Genomic DNA, 6,016 nt, shown 5'->3' on the forward strand with positions numbered 1-6,016 from the left:
AGCCAGGGGGCGGGGGCGGGGGTGGGGAGAATCCCAGACCGTTAGGAAGCAGACTCCTCCTACTGCAGGAGTCCAGGCAGAGATGGGAAAGCAGTCAGTGAGACCTGGGAGCCTCTTTGGAGACTCAGTGGCACTTGCTGATGGAGTAGATGTGGGGGCTGAAGGAGGAGAGCATAATCCAGGATGGCTCCCCTCCCCCCCCCCTTTTTTTTGGCTGAACAAAACTGGGTGGCTGGTGCTAATTACTAAGGTGGGGAAAGTGAGAAAAGGGCAGGTGGAGGGGAGAATCAGAATGTTTGGACATTTCACAGAGGCTGGATTTCATGGCCTTTTGGATCTATGACTGGAATTCAGGGATGAGGGCAGGCCCGGGCATGTACATGCGGGGTCGTCTGCATGTGAAAAATGTTTAAAGCTCCGTCCCAGGAGAATCCTGACTCTCAAGGGGATGACTTTCCTGAGCTGGTCCTCTTTAAGCATTTGGATGGAAATTCTAGTTCATCCCCTCCACATCATTCACTTTGTGCTTCCTGAGTTCCAGGTTTTAGGCACTAGATGTACAGCTGTGACGGAGACCTGCTCCCACCCCCAGTGAATTTTCCATCTAGTCTGAGAAACAACTGTGTGAATAACTAGTTCAAATACAAGGGGCAATGAAGTGAATACAAAAGACCTGTGGGAGCAGGAGCAGAGGGCTCCTGAGGAGGAAGGCAAGCAACAGGGGCAGGGGCCTGGGAAACCTCACAGAAGAGGGGGAGTGCTTCTCCGAAAATATTCAGGCGGGCAAAGGATATCTGACCGTAGCTGGCGTGCATTAGTTTCTTGTCTGATGCCTTTTTAAGGAAGAGAGGCACTCTAAGGTGGTCAATGTGAGAGGCTGCTGCCCAGCGTCCCACGTTCTCCCCTTCGCCGGGCAGTGTTAGGAAGGTCCTCTCTGGGGTTAGACATCCAGACACTCTTGCAAGCCAGGAAGCTTCCTCCTCAGCCTCCTGGCTGCGGGTCCCGCGGGCCCAGAACCTCTCCCCGGTAATTGCTTTCCGTAATGTGTTTGCTCCAAACCAATTTCACGCCTCCGTGAGGACTCCGCCCTGCACTGGAAGCGCGGACCTCCCCACCATCAACCTACCCGCGTGTATCGCGTGCGCACAGGAAATCTGCACACATTTAACACAAGGATACACAGGGTTCAAGTACCTGGATACAACACACATACACGAACCTGCACGCGTGCATACTGGACGCTAAGGCTCTCCTGTACAATTCACCCACCCACCCAGTGTTCTCGCAGTTAAGTGCCCTGCAAGCGCCCAGCGCCCTAGCCCTTGGATGGCTCACCTGTCCGCTTCCTTTGCCCTCCGCGCGTCCCCCGGACTAACGCCAGGGGGCGCTGCAGTACTCCGCACCTCTTTCGCGGTGACGCAGTTGCGCACTGCTGCCACCAGAGGGTACCCGCGGACAGGGCCCGACGCTCCCCACCGAAAGTGGACCCTCTCCCGCTAATGAGTGAGGCGAAGGTATATTTGGATCTAAGAACACTTGGTTCTTTCTGGGTGCGGGTTTCCAATCCGTGAGGGGGAGGCCAGGTGATGGCGTCAACATGGGCACAAGCGGAGAGGGTAGATTCAAAGTAAAATTCCTCTGTGGAAGCATCTCCCCAACTGGTGGAGGAGTGAGAGTGTGACAAGTTAGCACAATTACAGAAGTACTGTCAGAATTCCTCTTTAGACAATAACAAGTGCTGACCTTCACGATTCAGTAGGAGAACCACAGAGTTTTCTTCCTAGTACGGAAAGGAGCCCCCTCTGTTCAGGTTGCATAGCGATCGCTTCTGTCCTTGGTACTGATGAGAGAGCAAGAGGCCGTTTTTGGAGAGCACTGATTTGGGGGGGGGGCTTCCCTAATTGGCCCACTCTTCTTTGTCTACTTAGTGAAGGCAGAACTGGGTTTGAAGGCTCTATCCTCATATTCACTTGATCCCTGCACCAGGTTTTTTGTTGTTGTTGTTGTTTTGGTCTTTTTAGGGCCACACTCGTGGCATTAGGAGGTTCCCAGGCTAGGGGTCAAATCAGAGCAGTAGCTGCCGGCCTATGCCAGAGTCACAGCAACGCCAGATTCGAGCCATGTCTGAGACCTACACCACAGCTCACGGAAAGACCCAATCCTTCACCCACTGAGGGAGGCCCCCAGGAATCGAACCTGCATCTTCGGGGATGCTAGTCAGATTCGTTTCCACTGAGCCGTGACGGGAACTCCTGCACTGGTTTTTTGACTAGGCAGAGTTGATATTCATTGCTCTCATTCAGGGGTGGAGAAGTTAAGTCAAAAAGGGGCCCATGTCACATGAGCCACTGAGGGGTTAGAACAGGAGCTTAACTGCAGGTCTTTTTACTCCAGCCAATGGTCTCTTCCACGTACCATGTGACATGAGTCCCAGGCAAGGGCAGGGAGTGGAAATGCCCTGCTTCACTTGCCACTGTGTCTGAGAGGGTTTTTACCCTGGTTTAGCTACTGAATGACAAGGACTATGCAGAAGTCGTATTTCATGGCCCCGGCATGGCCAGGGAACAGACTGAGGATACAAATAGGTTAGAACATACACGGTATCTAACAAATGCACCCGCCAGGGCCGTACAACGTCCTGGAGTCTCACTTATTTCGGAGTTGGTGGCCCACTGGAATTTGTTAGCAACAAGCTTTAAGTCTTTTACTCTCTCTGCCAGCCTGAGCCGAGAATTCCGCTTTGCTGCGTGTAGTTCTGTGCAATAGGCTCCTGCTTGAACTAGGCGACACACGCCTTCATGATCAAAAGCTCTTTAACCTTGGGTCTTTGACAGTGCATGATCCATTCAAGCTCGTCAAACAGTGACACGCTGATGAAAATGGTCTTTTACTGGGGCGGGGGGGGACTAGTGGGAGAGAGATTTCTTTCCTTTTCTTTTCTTTTTAGGGAGATATTTTAATATATATCGTCTTGAGCTTCGGGAATTTGATACTAGATGATTTTATTACCTGTGCAAAAAGAGACTGCACTTACTTTAAAAATGGCTATCGTGGAAGTTCCTGTTGTGGCTCAGTGGTGATGAACTTGACTGGGATCCACGTGGATGTGGGTTCGATCCCTGGCCTTGCTCAGCGGGTTAAGGATCTGGTGTTGCTTTGGGCTGTGGTGTAGATCGCAGATACAGCTTGGATCTTTCCTTGCTGTGGCTGTGGCAGAGGCCAGCAGCTGTAGCTCTGATTTGACCCCTAGCCTGGAAACTTCCATATGCCACAGGTGCAGCCTTAAAAAAGACCAAAAAAAAAAAGCCTTTATTTGATTGGTGTTGTTACTGCTCATCCAGCTTTAATTGCCGTGATGGTAACCCAAAGTTTCCTCATTAATGTTTCAAGCCAATAAGCCTCTATTATGTACCCAGCACTGCAAAGCCATCACACCAAGTACTGACCCGTCACTTTTTAAGTACAATACCGTACACCTTTTTTTTTTTTTTTCTTTTTTGGCCACAACTGAGGCATATGGAAATGCCTGGGCCAGGGATTGAATCCGAGCTGCAGCTGCAACTTACACCACAGCTGCAGCAACAGCCGGCTCCTTTAACCCACTGCACCAGAACTGTAGTCAAACCCACACCTCTGTAACAACCCTAGCTGCTGCAGCCAGATTCTTAACCCACTGTGCCACGGTGGGAACTCCAAAATACAATACACCTTTTTTCCTTTTAGGGTAGCACCTGTGGCACATGGAAGTTCCCAGGCCAGGGGTCAAATTGGAGGTACAGCTGCCGGCCTATGCCACAGCCACAGCCAGGCAGGATCCAAGCCAGATCTGCAACCTACACCACAGCTCATGGCAGTGCCGGATCCTTAACCCACTGAGGGAGGCTAGGGACTGAACCCGCATCCTCATGGATACTAGTCGGGTTCCTAACCTGATGAGCCACAACGGGAACTCCCTACAATACACGTTGAAGTCTGGTCTTCCATATTGGTACCAGGGAGTGCTTGGTTAATTTTACAAAGACTTCCGAAGAATATCTTTAGGAGGATGGACAAGGGTTATCCTTGTACATTGGCAGTGAGTTGGTGCTCCCAGACTTAAGGCATCTCTTCTTTCCATGCCGACATCTTCCCACCAGACTCGTCCCCCAGAAGTTTCACTGAGTTGATTGTAGAGCCCAAGATGGATCAGGATTGCGCCGAAACCACACTTCTCTCCCTTACCTCTTGGACGCATGTATCATCAGCCAAGCATAACCAAAGAAAGCTCCTTGGACCCCACCCTCTTCTGTCCCACTCTGGTGACTGTGTGTGGTGACAGGGTAATGCCTCAGCTTAACATGAGTGGTGTTCATGGACCAACACAACACCCCTGAACTGGACAAAGGTCACTGAGATCCAGAGCCTCCTCCTGTCCTGCACAGTCTTGAGACTCTGAGACGCTGGTGTAGGTTTTCCTCTGAACCAAATAACTTCCCCTGTTTAGACTGCAGCTTCCTAAACGTGCCGGCTTCGCTATTATTAATCCCAACTTGCCTGGCTCTCCTTGGCCCCACTTGAAGAACTGTTTCCCAGTGACCAGATGACCCTCGTTGAGCTGGCCAGGCTTATTCTGTCTCCCGAAGTTCCCGTCACTCTTCTTCTGCTGACTCGCCTGTCCTAAAAGCCTTAGGCTCCGCGGACCCGACCTTGCTATCAACCAAAAGTGCCCGTGACTTTTTGCCTCCAGATTGTCAACTCTTAATTCTGGGAATCAGGAGGAGGGGGAGGGTAAAAGGCGCCGCCATCGCTGCGACTGAGAAGGGGGGAGGTGAGCAGAGTCATCCGCAATTAGCGGATAATTAGCGCCGCTGACCCTTGGGGCTCATCAGCGCTCCTGGGGCCAGCCCCCAGCAATCAGCCAGGGCAGGTCGAGAGTGTCAGGCCCGGGAATGAATAGGGCTCATCAGCGGCGCTGGAGTCGGGGAGCCAATCAGGGAAATTAATAGCGCAGGAGAGGGAGAGAGCGCGAGGGAGGGAGGCAGAGATAGACAGACAAGCAGACAGACGAGACAGAGATACAGGCGAGAAATGGGGGGGGGGGGGGTAGAATGAGGCGGACCGGGATGGGGTGTGAAAAAGAGGAACAATCGAGTAGGATAGGGACAGAAACGAGGGCAGGAAAGGGAAGGGGGAGGAAGAGGGAGGGAGGAAAGTGAGAGGAATGGTAAGTCCTTGGCAGAGTGTGGGCACTCGAGGAAATTAGCCACAGAGGCCAGCGTGAGGGACCCGGGGGTCCGCGACGGAGGAGAGAGTGAGGAAGAGCCCGAGCCGGGAGGAGAGAGGGGGACTGGGCTCCACCGAGGACGGAAAGGGCCCGGCGTTGAGAGGCCCTGGAGCCGCGGCGCCCGGCGGCCGAGCGCGCCCCCTGCCGTCCCCGCCTCGCCGCCCGAGGGGGCGCCGAGGTCCCGTCCCGCCCTCCGCGCCGCGCCGCGCCGTCCGCCCGGGGGCCGAGGAGGGGACGTCGCGGGCGGGCGGGCCGGCCGGCGGAGAGGCGCGCTCGGGGGACTGGCCCGGAGTCCGAAGGAGGGCGGCGCCCGGGGCGGGGGGCTCTGCGGTCCGGCCCCGCCGCGCGCTCGGTCCCCGCCGGGGCCACCTCCCAGTCCCCGCTCCCAGTCGGCGCCCGGGGCTGGGGGGGGGGTGGGGGGGGGCGGGCTGGGTGGAGGGCGGAGCACCGGCCCGGCAGCTGCGGCCGCCTTCTCGTCCGCCGCAAACTTTCACAAAGCGGCGTGTCCGGCCTCATCAATCTCCATTAATAATAGTTGGTTGGGCTGCGGGGGCGGGCGGGGGTCCCGGGCCGGCCGGCCGGGCCGCTGGGAACGGGCTCTGCGGAGGGAGCGGGAGCCGGGCGCGGCGGCTGCGGGCGGAGGGAGGAAGTGAAGCGTAATTTGAGGAAGATGGATGAGTCCGGAGGGCGACACCCCCAGCCCGCCCGCTCGCCCGCCCCCTCCCTCCTTATGAGAGCGAGGGAGCGCCGCGC

The sequence above is a fragment of the Phacochoerus africanus genome, chromosome 16 (assembly GCF_016906955.1).
Source record: "Phacochoerus africanus isolate WHEZ1 chromosome 16, ROS_Pafr_v1, whole genome shotgun sequence".
Taxonomy (NCBI): Eukaryota; Metazoa; Chordata; class Mammalia; order Artiodactyla; family Suidae; genus Phacochoerus; species Phacochoerus africanus.